A 14859-nucleotide genomic window follows, 5' to 3' on the forward strand; every position below is an offset into this window, starting at 1 on the left:
AGATGGTAGTGGTACTACTTTACTATACTACTCAGTACTCAGACGGTATTACTCCTTTATGTGTGGGTATGTGTGGGGCCTGTGTGTGTGTATACTGTATATGCATGTCTTTAAATGGCACATGTGTTGCACTGTCTCCTGTTTGTGTTTAATTGATGTAATTGGTTGCATCTTTGTGTTGGAATCAGCTGCAGCTGTTGATGCTGCATGTGCTCATACTGCGCACACACACACACACACACATACACGCACACTTACACGTGCACGCACACGCACACGCACACACAGACGGCCCCTTCTAGATGCAGCTTGCACCGCTTACAACTTACAAGTGAGACATAAATGTGTGCCGGCTCATGGTGGTACCGGTACAGTATGGACATATCTGGGCCATCATTATTCATCTTACAGTAGGTCATATACACAGGCCCAGCTCTTCCCTAAGGTGTCAGGTTATTGCCTATCTGCTGCCAACTATTTTATTTATGGATAGCAGAGAGGGAACAAACCAGGAGAGCGAGCAAACTGTGAGCGAGAAAATGGGGGGAATTGCTTATTCCCCCCATAATATTTATATTAAATAAGCTGTGCTGGCCCTACTAGAAATCAGAACACTGAGGCTGAGCACGGTTTACTCAAGATTGTGTATACCGGTATGTACTGTTTGTGAAACTTTAATATGGATCAGACGTTTGTGGAAAGAGAATGCAAGAGCGTTCCAGATGACCAGACCCACATCTATACCTCTCTTGCACTGGGATGGTGATTCCTGGAGGGGAGGCATTGCTGGACATGGTCCAGCTACTTATTGAATTCAAAAGGTTAGAAACGGTCCTGTATTCAGGCCAATGGTATGCATTGCAAGGGGGTGGAGGTTCGACGGTGGTCTGTGCAGCACGGAAAGGTCTGAAATGTAATGCATTTGAAATGAAGTGGATAAAAAGATGCCTCGGAATGAAATATGAAATGCTGGCTGCTACGGGGTGGGGCCTTGGGAGACATGGGGTCGGGAAACTAGCCTGAAACGTGTGTGTGTGTGTGTGTGTGTGTGTGTGTGTGTGTGTGTGTGTGCATGTGTGCGTGTGTGAGTGTGTGTGTGTGTGTGCACGTCCGTGCAACCGTGTGTGCGTGCATGCGTGAAAGAGAGACTAGGAGCGTGGCACTGTATGAGCGTACAGTTGGTATGTAATATGATGCATGCTGGCTGTGACTTCCTCTTCCAGCCCTCCTGTTCAGGCCTGATGGAGATTAAGGGCCATTAAAGGCTCTCTGCTGCATGTGCAGTTTCTATTGATCACATCGACTCAACTCACTGTAGCCAATGATCCGATTACAAGTGTTGTACCCCTGTCCCTGTCGCCCACCCACCCCCACCCCATCGCCACGGCCATCTTCCCTCCTCCTTCCCCCTCTCTCTGCCCTTCGTGGCCCAGGGTGCTCTGCAGGGACGGGGGAGACGGGCGGGGGTAGGGGGGGTGGTTGTGACTGCTCTAGCTGATGTCAGCACTATAAGGCCCATCCCAGAGGGACCAAGCCCCCAAGGCGAGTCTCTGAGTGTCTTGGCCCCATTGTCTGTCTGCATTTCTGTCGTTGAAGCCTTCCTGTAGTGTACGCGCAATGTAGGCTACATTACAAAAGTACGATGGGGTTTTATGACAAGGAATCTGCAGGAGAGAGATGGGTGGGCCGTGGCACAAAAGAGCTAAATGGGTTCAGACAGTCTGAGAGGCATAAACTCAAACCCCTACAACCCCCACACACACTTCTCTCACCCGTCCAGCAGCCTTTCATTGTGTGCATGGTCAAACAGCCCTGGGGGAACCCTCTGTGAGACCCACAGTGGTTATTAGCATTGACAGAGGCTCTTGGTAATCTTCTTAGTTTCCAATGCACATAAACTGTCCCACTGCACTGCCGTTTCAGGGGGGGGGGGGGGGTTTCTGAGGAACTGGCAACCTGTTCCCTACTGGAATCGTGCAGAAGAAATCTTGAGTGTCAATACAACTCTGATAGTTTTAACAGGGACCCTCAGTGTTAACATGTATACATAAGCCAGATTTGGAACGTATATTTTAATATGTTATACAATATCGGGAAAAATCTGCAATATCAGTTGATTGGTGTTTCAGCTCATCTTGGTACTGTACATCATGGTACTCGTCATGGTATACTATCTCGACTACAGATTTTGTCCTATAGGGAATATGTTTTACTGACTGTTCATTTTCTTTCTCTTTCTGTCACGTCCCGTAAATATTCCCTTCATACCTTTGATGGCTGATAGTATAAAATGTGTTGTTCTTGGTTAAGTAGAGACAAGTATTGTGTATATGTGACAGAACTGGGTCTGTGAGGAGACGGGGAGCTGCGTGCTAGCGGTGGATGCGGGCCGTATCTTCCAACCCGGTTCTATCACTCAGCCGCATTGGCAAGGGATTCACATTCACACAACCCAAACACTGAATCCCACCAGGGCAGTTCTCTGCAAAGATAAAAGCAGTTACACAGTGTTTCTCGTACCGCAGAAGGAGTATCATGTGTCTAATGTTGTGCCAATTCATTAAACACAGGTTTTCTGATCAAACATTTGGACACTTTAATAGTGTCCATGGGACCTAATCGAGGCCAGAGCTGGAAAAGGAATAAAAGGTATAATGTCCGGAACTCAGCAGCACAGTCTTGAGAATGTGTGACTATATGGTATGGAGGAGAGAGGGATGGGATTGTAAACACATTCCCTTGGTGGATGAGAGCCACGCACTGTTTCCAAGGAGAGACACACCAGAATTGGATGTCGGACCATGGAGACTGTATGCAGGAAGTGGACAATTTAAGCATCTATTTACACAGCACTAACATTTACCACTCAAACCCTATAGTTGACTGGGGTTCCCCAAGGATCTATGCCGGGCCCTCCCCTCCTTGTTACCCTCTGCACCAAATCTCTTCTGCGAAAACAGCCAATCTATACAAGCTCACAACGTGTCGTGAGCTTGGAGATAGGCATAGGCTATCCTGTATCAGCACATCTACAAAAGAGCATGGCAAATTCCATGAAGCACCCTCATTTGTGTGTGTGTACACACATACATGATGCATGCATACGTACGTACGTACGTACGTACGTACGTATGCATGCATCGTATGCATGCATCGTGTGTGTGTGTGTGCGCGCGCGCGTATATCTGTGCTTTGATATGGCACAGGGGCTGGATGGAACTACTGATCCACGTTGTAGCCGCAATTACATCACAGGGCAGAGTGGTCAGGCTCCTGTCATACATATTAATGCAGGTTCTGGAGGCATACACTTTGATTCCCCAAGATCTGAGTTCGCCATTGCATGACAATTGCATGTGCACACAAAGTGTATAATGTTTTTCTGCTCTAGGAGAGATGCACAGTGAGCGGGCTAGATCAAACACACTTCTCAGTAGGGCGACTGGAGGAAATACTGTGTGTGTGTGTGTGTGTGTGTGTGTGTGTGTGTGTGTGTGTGTGTGTGTGTGCGCGCGCGCGTGCACGTGTGCGTGTGCGTGTGCGTGTGTAATGTAACAGACATATTACATTGACTCCTACTAAGTACTAATTTTCAGTAATGGTAATTCAAATCCCCTTTTCCATCATATGCTTTGCTCCTAACAGGACATTTCATTCATATGTATAGTCGTTGGAAGTTACTAACGGCTTCATTGTTGTTAAGTATTGCAGAGTTTCCATTATTTATTCAGAAGCATGCAGTGGGACATCACACCAAGGTTTGCAATAAATGTGAAATTACATTAACAATGTAATTTAGCGCTTATTACTCTATAAAACTTAAATACTGTATAGTAGGACTATAGTTGTAATGTTGAAAAACGAAATGTCTATGGTGAAGAGCATTGTAGCACCATAATCTGCACTAAAACCATACAGAAGTAGAACGATTGATCCCAAATGCCCACGTACAGTGTGAAATTATACAGAGCAAATGCTGCTCAGTGCTCGCCCAAACATTGTCAGATACTGTTGCTACCAGCAGAGGGCCTCGTTGCTGTTACAAGGAGCAATGGAGAAGACGGGTTCCATTTTCTAGCACTGAAACACACACATACAGACATGACTTCCAATCCACACATAGACAATGCTGATTGCTGAATGAGTGAATGGTACTGAATTTGATTAAATATCTATGATACAGGACACCCACATTCTTCTAATAACTCTGGAGAATCTCAGAAAATATAGCACCAGCCAAATCATTTCAGAAATGTCCAAGACACGTCTTGTATTTTATTCGAACAGGGCCCCTGCCCATGCTCCATGTGGAGCTGGCTTGCCTGACACAGGACTCCGTATTAGGAATAAAAGGACACAGAGACAGAAATCTCCATATGGGCATAAAAGGTACAGACGGGTGGAATGGGTAGGCTACCCTTCAATCGTTACTGACTTGGTACTCTACACTGTAGAGTAGCCTATTGAAGAGTAGACCCTATAATACTGTAGAGTCTACAGTATTATATACAGTCTAGTATTATATAAAAAGTACACAATTGAATAAAGCAAATTAAATTATTATTTTTGTCTCAATTATTATTTTAATCTGGTAATTGCAGTGAGAAGAAAGGCTAATTACTAATGATGTTTTCATGCATTTTATTGTCATTTGAATTAAGATGACGATATGGACAAAGTATGCACTTCCTGAATACATCCTATTGTAAATGACTTTTCACAGAAAGCCAAACTGCTATATTTCCCACTGCGCTATAAAGGCAGTGGTAATGTTTCAACATGGTGAAATAGATATAGGCACACCAGGGCTCTCTCTCTCTCAGTAGGGCACCAGCATTATAGTCTCACTGGACACCATTTTCTAGTTTTGATTGTATGACTATACAATGAATAACACATCTCCACATCTGAATTTATCTTTTGTTTCCCCTCAAAGTATAGATGTAACTAGAGGACTTTTACTAAATTGAAATGAGTGAATGATACCACAGAGCAAATACTAATTGTTTTTATGCCAAGAATCAACTTAAAATTGACTATACAAAATATCCTAAAATCCAACATAATGGGTGAGTAGGATCTGAATTGGTCATGTGAAATTATTGAGTCACAATTTCCACACTCAGGCTATTAGGTTTTCATGAATAATAGCAGTCGTGGGTCTCCATCTGTGGGTTTACTAACTTCTAGTCCCACATGGAGACTACAGCCACAGTGCCACATGCTCCTGCTGGGAGTGTTGGTCTGGGGGAAAAACACAGTGATATTTTAAACTGCAGTACAATACACAAGCATTGGATACAATTACAACAGAACAGCGAACACACACACGCACACGCACACGCGCACACACACACACACACACACACACACACACACACACACACACACACACACACACACACACACACACACACACACACACACACACACACACACACACACTGTAACACACACGACACCTTGCAGGAGTATCATGGCGAAGTGAAGGCTTAATTTACAGAGTGAGGTAAAAAAAATGGATGGGTCTTTCTAGCAGCGCTATTGATCTTTCTACCCTCCCCCAGCCCCCCCCCCCCCCCACCTCCCTCTCCTCCTGCCTTCCTTCTGTGGTTACATTACTTCCTGTGTCATAGAGTACACTGTAACATATATCTGATTCACAATGCATTCTCCATTGATTTTACTGCACCTCTGCACCTCGCGCGAAGAGACACCAATACTACCTCGACTTTGGCATCCTACACAAGGCTGCTTCTGGAAAATAAAGGGTCTCTTTGAGAAGTATGTGTACAGTATGTGAAAGAGTCAAACAAACCACAACACAACAAGCATGCAGAGACAGACATCTCCGTTGAGTGTACACATGGCTTCATATCTTCACTGACTGCATTTGACAGAAAAATATATAATTACAGAAGCCATGTGATGGTTTGGATAATGTAGTGAAGTGAATGAACTATAGAGAAAAATAAAACAAATATTGAGCTTCATATAATGTCTAAGAGGAGTAGGTAATTGGAAGATGGTATTACTCTTCATCAGTATAGTGTTTCCGTTCAGTTCAGTTCGGTTTATATGTATATATAGAGTCATATGTAATCATTCTCGGTTTTTTGTTACATATTATACAATAGTAAACCATAATCGAAATGGTCCAAGTCCCTGAAAAAGGTAGAAGCATCATGCTTGTCGGGCCCTATGCTAGCTACAACCTGCAGTTATAGATCAGGTGTAAAATTGGGTCTGTCCTGCAGTGTCTACCATTCATTTGTTACTTAGTTTGTGGAGAGAGAGAATAGTTTTTTTTTGTTCATTTTAACAAAATATGTTTCTATGAAGATGATAGTTTGGATTGAAATGCAAATGCACAATACACAGTAATTTCAAAATCAAGAAACACATCACCAGACATAGTATATCCAATTGAATATGCATGGAAAAGCAGGCTGCAAGTAATTGCACAATTTTATAATGACAACCTGTAATTATGGCTTTGGTCATTAACGCTTCATCTGAAAGGAATAAAATAATTCACATCTTTTGTTTGTATGTGCGTGAAAGTATGTTTAGGCGCACGCATGCACGCACACACACAAGAGAGCATAGCTATAGGAATGTAAATACAGTATGCATGGATCGAATGTATGCATGTTTGCACATTCACAATGCATTTACACACACACCACACACGCACGCACGCACGCACACACACACGCATAGACGCACGTCATTTACATATCATCTACAGCCATCTGCTCTAAATGATAGGTAATTAACTCAGTGCCTTTGTCTCTGCGGCTGGGCGGCTGACATATACGGCTTCTTCAAAAGAGTATATGCAAAGAATGGACTGCAAAACAATGAGAGGACGAGAGAGAGAGAGTAAAAAAGGACAAGGACTAGATGTGTGTGAATGATGCTGCAGAAACCCAGAAAGGAGGAGAAGAACCATTAGGGGGGGGGGGGGGGGTGATGGAGAGAGGACAACCTGGGTCAAAGAGGATGCTTGCACATAAAACATGTGTGCATGTGTACGTGTGATACATGTGTGACATATACACACACGTTTTATGTGCATGCCTGCATGTGTGTGTGTGTGTGTGTGTGTGTGTGTGTGTGTGTGTGTATGTAACCTGCCATGTGGTTCACCTACAGCCTCAAAGTCAAGGTCAAGTGATATTGAATAATACTGCATCTTTGGTTTACATAGCTTCTGACAGCGTAACCGTTAAAGCCACATTGACAGCATGCATGCTATTCAAATATGTACAGTATATTTATCCCCGCCATGCCAGAACAGCCAAAGGTGAGGTATTATCGAGTCAGTGTGTCCATCCATCAATTCGTCCATCTGTCCGTGATTCTTTCTGTGAACAACAAATCTGAGAACCCATCGGCAAAAAATAAAGTAAAAACAACTGTCTCGAAAGACTAGGGAACAGCTAACCTCGGTAACCGCCCGACCGATCGGTGTGAAACTTTGAACGCACTTTCCAAGTAGGCCAAGGAAGAACTTCCATCCAAATATTTCAAATTGGCCTCATGGTGGCCTATAACTCCTATAACTCTTGAACACTATAGGGCGTTCAATAAAAACAACGTCCTTTCATTCTGTGGATCATGCCCGCCCATTTCCCATTGTTTAGATTTTCCAGGCTATATTCCATTCTAATTGGTTGTGATTGGCTTCCAAAGCTTGTGTGAAGGGCCCCCTTTGTAAAAAGTGCATGAACGCAGCATCTGCTCCAACTTTGAATCACACATTTAGCAGTCAAACATGATTACACTTACACCCATACCACAGATGTTTGAAATAGTTTGTTGCTGATTCTTGATCCCCCCCTTCAACAAATTAGGCACAAATGGTCTTGTGAATCATGTGACAATGACTATCAACAAACAGGGTTTTGATACTCCATATTGTCTGCACAAATGTTTGGCCGGAGTCTATTTCTTACGAAAATGCCATAAAGGCCTATCATGATACCCAAAATTTAATTGCATGTTGAAGGGCCGCTTTAGAGTAGGCCTTCATCTCCAAAACCATTTTCTCTTCTGTCATACATTCAGATTCCTGTATACGGCTGCACCCCATGACTGACACAGGCCTTGGTAAGCAACCCAGACTGGCGGGAAACTGCATTCTGTTTAGCACACTTTTACACTATTTCAGGTCATGCATTCTTCTGCATATAGCCAGGGTTACTGCAGCCCAAGTTGATGAAACCTGTATCTCACGAACAATAGTTCTATTTCCAAGAAATGCAGTAGGCCTACTGGGAAATGGAAAATGTATTCAGAAAAAATAGGGTGTTTAATTACAGAGAACGGGGCTCCTCCACTGACAGGACTATTCAAAATAACACATGATCGAGTTGATTCAACTGCTGTCTGTCCTCGGCGTGATGCCTTCACGTTGCAATCAGGAGTCTTTATAAAAAGCCCAATTTACATTTTGTTGTGTGACAGTGTCGCTCGCCAAAAAGCACTATGGCGCATGGATTAGTCTTTCATCATCAGCCGCTCCCATACTGTACCATATCCTGCCTCCTCTAACAGCATGCGGTCTCCGGCATGCAAGCCTGGCTGCTCCTATCAGAGCTATAATTAGCCAGGTATCTCCTGCGGTAATGATGAGTGGGAGAGGAGCCCTGCGTCTAGCCTGCCTGGGCCGGGGACAGGTCTGGAGTCAGTGCTGCAGCACACAGCGTGACTGAGGGCGACAGACGTTTTTCATTTTACTCTTTCTAAATCGGCGAACGGGATAATTAGGGTGTGTCTGATCTCAGGTAAGAGGTGACAGGGTGCAGGGAAGGGAGGCGGGAGCTGGGGGGACTTACTGCCAGCCTGCCTCCCGCACTGCATGTCAACGGGCACGGCTGCTGTAGAAGGAGGCTAAGCAGACAAGGTATGGGGGGGAGGGTGGTAGGGAGAACAAGATATCGCAACCATCAGCAACGCTATACTGTAGGAACAGAGCAGAGGAGGGAGCTTGTGTCTGTTAGAGAGGAGAGAGACGTGATTTTAGGGATAAAAGTGACAATATCAGTAACATTGCGGAACAGATGAGGGCTGCGTTTTTGGGCTGACCATGTGGGAACGTACTGTAGACAGCACAGTGAACAGGGGTGTGGCGCTGCACAGGGACACTGATGATAGATGACCCTATGCTGCTTTTTCCCCCCAGAGCTGTGTTTCAGCTGCAATCTCTCTCTCTGTTGGAGGAGAGAGAGCTGAGGGTGCGATGTAGACAGAGAGAAAGAGAGAGAGAGAGAGAGAGAGAGAGAGAGAGATGTTGATGATGGCTATGTGCATTTCCACAATAGCCCACATCTACAGTCAGCACAAGACCGGGTCTTTAACCGCAGAGGCAGGACTCCTCCCTAGACACCCCGCCAACCCACCTGCACCAAGTCGGCGTGATACAAACAAACTAATGTGCCATTCCAGCAAACAAACAAACAAGCGTTGCCATAGTAATTGCAGTGATTAGAGATAGTGCAGGGGGAGCAAACCGCATGTTATGGAGGAGCATGTGACCTTTCACCAGAAAGAGTCAGCTGCGATTGATTTCTGCAGTGTGCATGCAGGGCCAAGCAGCACACAAGACCCGGGCTGGAGGTTACTAGCAAATAGCAATATGAGATTCAATTGATTGATTGAAGTATGTATTAACACCATAAAGCATTACACACTTGTTTACAAGAGGGTCCACCATTTTCAATTCATCATAACATTTAGAGACGTACAAACATACACTTCTATATAGGATGTAAAAAGGGGAAAAAACATATAGTGAGGGGGAAGAGGGGGTGGGTGGAGGATTCAGATTTTAGGGGGGCCAGTTTTGAATTGCAGCCGTCCGTAGGTGCCCTTTGAGAGTGCATTTGAAGGAGTCAAGTGATATGTCTTAATAACAGTTGGTATAGGGTGTTCCACATTTTTGTGGCATAGGAGTGAAATTAATTTAGTCCCTTGTTTGTGCCGAATCTGGGTTGCACATGGTTTGTTGAACTCCCTCTGGTGTTGTGGGTGTGGTCTTCATTGACATTTAGACAGGTACATGGGTATCTTGGTGGTGTATCGAAACTTGTGTCGTGAACCCTAAGCCATTGCAGCCTGTCAAAGTGGGCAGGGGTGATGTGGGTTCGGGGGGTGAGGCCCAGTAGTAGCCTGACCAGTTTGTTTTGGGATGTCTGGAGCTTTGTTTTAAGGGCCTTTGAGGTATACAGAGGAAAACAGAGGCAATATTAGTCCCAGGATGTTTCAAATAAACTGGACTGTGCAGAAACCGAGCTGAGTTGTTAAGATCAAACTATACCACGTCTAGCTACTCACAAAGCATTTGAATGCAACACACTCTGTGCGTCGATATAAATTGGATGTCCTGACACATTCAGCAATTTATTTCCCCTGTTCCAATGGTAACACACTGTTCCTGTATTTCATGAAAGCCAGACCAAAAGGCTGACTTTGATGTTTGTTCTGTCTTTTCAAAGCAACGTCACGGCCGGTTAAAATGGGCTTAGTCATACAGACAGGGTTAACGGCGTTAGAGGAAAATCAATTGGTGAATTGCCCTGCAAGGTCCTCGGGTGAGGTAAACACAGAGTTAGCTATACAGTACATTACTGTCTCTAGAGAACTTCAAGAAACGTGCTGGAAAAGGGCAATAGTTCCCAATTCTGTGCATACAGACCATGGTGCGTCAGACCATGACGCACCTGCATGTTCTCTCTCTCTCTCACACACAGCTGGCAGGCAGACATTTTCAACCCTTGATAACTTATAGCCTACTACAGCTCTATAGCTTAATTTATTTTTTATTTCTTTATAGATAAAGGATCAGGCAAGTGTCACCATTCTGAATGTCCACAGAATGGGCATGGCCTTCAGTGGACCCCAGCATCCAGAGCAAAGTGAATAGAGGTAATACTGCTTATGATCACAAATTTGGTTGGGTGGTTAATTATAACACAGTATTCTGTGGTGTGACAAACTGAGAATACATATTATTACTGCTTTACGAGCAGACACAGAGAATGGCAACATCCTTCTGGATTGGTTAAAAGGTGGGTCATGTTTTCAGCTTACCCCGCAACCCCCCCCAACACTCCTCCTCGAAAACTCCCAGGGTATGAAATGTACATCAAATCACAACCCCAATCCCAGGGAATCTCGCCCCAAATCCTCCCTTTGAATTATTGAGGAGAACCAAGGCAGCTTGACTCTGATTATCCTACAATCAATATGCCTCGCCTCTCCTCCTATAACATCAAATGCCTCAGACGATCGATCCGGCCAATCACGGGAGCCGCTGCCACTGGAAATGCAGAGTGTATGGTTCTGTATTGTTTACACTGACGCTGTCCAACGCTAATAATAGGTGTGTTTATGCTAGGGCCGGGCTTGATTGTTGATTGACTAAGATTCTCTTGTGTGTTTTCTGGCATCTGGTGCGTGTCACAGACTGACTCCACCTGTTTGTTTGTTGGTGCGAGCTGTTTGTAGGACAGTGAAAGCATAGGGGGAGGCAAATAACGGCAGTAATTGCATGCTGTTCAAACATGTTATCAACGGGATGCATGCCGGAGTGCTGAATGTGTGCAAATGTATATTGTGTGGGTTATGTGCATTATGTGAATTGTGCATTATGTGAATAATTCTTGATTAGGAGGATTCTGTGTTATTTGTCGGCGTGCGAGCACACATGCAGGTTCACTCTTTCCCCATCCCCCAGCTCCCAGAAGTCACCTTGCTTCTCGGAGACGGGAAACACGACTGACTTTTTATTGATTTCCTCTTTTCAATTACACACTGAAAGGTAAATCAACGCCACGCAACTTTTTACAATCAACAGACTGAATACAAACATACGTCCATAACCGTACAATTACAACACCCCCCCCCCCAACCACACGCACACACACACACACAATTACAGTATATTACCAGATCATCTTCTTCTTAAATACAGTATAGTTTAAGCTCGTCACTTGAAACTCTATACCGTCATATGCATACATCTGTCGCTCGCGCACACACACACGCACACACACACACACACACACACACACACACACACACACACACACACACACACACACACACACACACACACACACACACACACACACACACACACACACACACACACAACTTAAAGTTCTTTATTAATGTATCCAGGGTGCAATTTGGTTTACAGCAGATCGTAGAGGCTTGCAACACAAACACAGTATACAACACAGCAACAGACATGTGACAACATAGCATAGGACAACATACTGTAGCATGGGCACATCTGTGCAATTGATAAAAAGGATAAGAAAATAAAAGAGTAGCCAACCAAGTACAGTAAAGTGAAGCATCATAAAGTGACATCATCATAAAGTGCCATCATCATAAAGTGCCAAGGGCAAAGTGAGCAAAGGGCTAGGTACTAAAACATCATCATCATCATCATCATCATCATCATCCTCGTCATCATCACTTTTTTTTTTACATTCTTTCGGCTGCATTAGCTGCTCGGATCGAGGCAGGGACAAAGGAGTATTTGTACCTGTTTTTTGTTGTCCTATAGAGACACAGACACACAAGCGAAGGCCAGATGGCTGCAGCAGCATACTCTGAACTGAGTGGGTGGGCACTATTTGAACGGATGGACAGGGCTTTTTTGAGCAGTTGTCTATTATAGAAGAAATCAAGGCTCTCCAATTGGATGCCAGTAATTTAGAAGCAGTTTTCACAGTTCTCCCAAGGGAATTTCTATCTTTTATAACGAGGTTACCATACCAACAGATACAGGAGAAAGAAATAACGGAATGTACAGTATGTGGGCACTGGGCACTATTGAACAGTTTCATCAGGCTTTTGTTCACATTAAACCTAGCCAATTTTCTTAGGCAGTAAAGGTGTTGCTGGCCCTTCTTGCACAACATGTCAGTGTCAGTGTACGTCTAAAGTCGATACAGATCTCCTTCGTTTTTGAGATGTTAATTAAGTTCAGGGTTAGGGTTAGGGTTGATGACAGAGTACAACAACTTGCAATGGGCCTGGTCTACAAGATTCGCTACACCACCAAGATACCCATGTACCTGTCAAAATACTTCCTTAATATCAACGAAGTCCACAATCACAACACCAGAGGGAGTTCAACAAACCACGTAAAATCCAGATTTGGCTCAAATAATGGATTAAATTCATTTTGCTCTCATGCCACTAAATGTTTGTATATTTTTATTTTTATTTTATAATTCATACAGGATGATGTTTGGCAACATATGTGATGTTTACTTGTTTGTCTGTTGTCTTTTGTGTTTTTTTGTTTTGTTTTTTTGTTCATGAAAAATGAGTACATTTTAAGTTGAAAGAAATGTGAATCCCTAGACTCCTTCAAAACTGCTCTCAAAGAGCACCTATACGGACAGCTGCAATTCAAAACTGGCCCTGTAAAAAAGTCAAAATCCCCCACCCCTTTTCTCCATACTGTATACATACAGTACCCCCCAGTGTAGCCTATACCTTTTACTATCTTTAACTGTATGATGATTTCCTTTTTTTTTTTTTTACATAGAAGTGTATATTTGTACGTCTTTAAATGTTCTGATGAATTGAAAATGGAGGACCCTGATGTAAACAAGTCTAGGTAGCCTAGTACTTTTCTGGTTTCATCCTCATAGCAGTTTTTGCATTGAATTGTGCTTTTGTTGAAATGTACCTATTCTACTGTACATACTGTGAATAAAAAAAATCAATCAATCAATAATCAATCAAGTGCAGTATTCTGGTTTGACTTTCCTCAGTGAAGTCTGTTGTTTACAAACAACAGCTCTACCTACAGTAGCCTACTGTAGTTCTACACTCAACCCCCAATGACTTAGTTGGAACTGAAGTTGACCCACACATACAGTAGTATGCTCCCCTTCCCCCAATCCAACGCTGTTGCCAAATCACATCTTCACTTACAGAGCTATTATATTATACTGTACACAGAGAGAAAATATTGCAAAGAAGGCCCTCAACACTCCAGATAAAGGTATAACAACGCTGAAGAAGAGCTGTTTGGTTGAAACGCATCCGTTGTTTCTGTATGTGAGAGGTAAACACAACCATGTGAATATTATATTGTATACACACCATACAGACATGACAGTCCTTTATGTCAGACTATGACAGAGCCCCCCGAAACGAGATGATGCATCTCAAGGGGTGTGTCCTTCTAATGAAGCAAGGCATTATACACTGGCTGCTGATGCAAAATTACGCCAGGGGTTCCCACACCCTTTCTCTCCAGACCCAAGATGAAATTGTGTGCCTTTCCAGCTAGGACCCAGATATACATTTACAAATAATCATTATGAATGAATATCTTATTAAGAAGCCTTAAATTGTGAAAATAGCTGACACGTTTGTGAGCTTGTGTATGTCTGTCATTTTCACTATTTCAGAAAGTTCTGAAAGAATATATATTTTCTTTTTTCAAATTTTACAAAAAATATTTTTTGTAAGAACGGATAAAACCTGGATATTTACTCACGACTCGAGTCATGGCCCATAAAACAGGTCCCACCCTATGTTTGGGAAACACTGAATTTGCGCTGATAACGATCATTACACGATCATCACTTGCTTTCTGATAATGTAAAAACGCCACAGCATTTTCTTTATGCTAAGCACATTCTCCTAGCATACTGTACTATACACACACACACACACACACACACACACACGCTACCATAGGTGTATTTCCTATTTAGTAGGCTACCGTATTAGCTGTTGCATTTCTCCACACAGCGGAGGCTTGTTAGTGGGAAGGGTGTTTTAACAGGGGCCAGAGGATGGCACTCTTCTCTCTGT

Source organism: Protomyctophum parallelum, assembly GCF_964188405.1.
Source record: "Protomyctophum parallelum genome assembly, chromosome: 12".
NCBI classification, from domain to species: domain Eukaryota; kingdom Metazoa; phylum Chordata; class Actinopteri; order Myctophiformes; family Myctophidae; genus Protomyctophum; species Protomyctophum parallelum.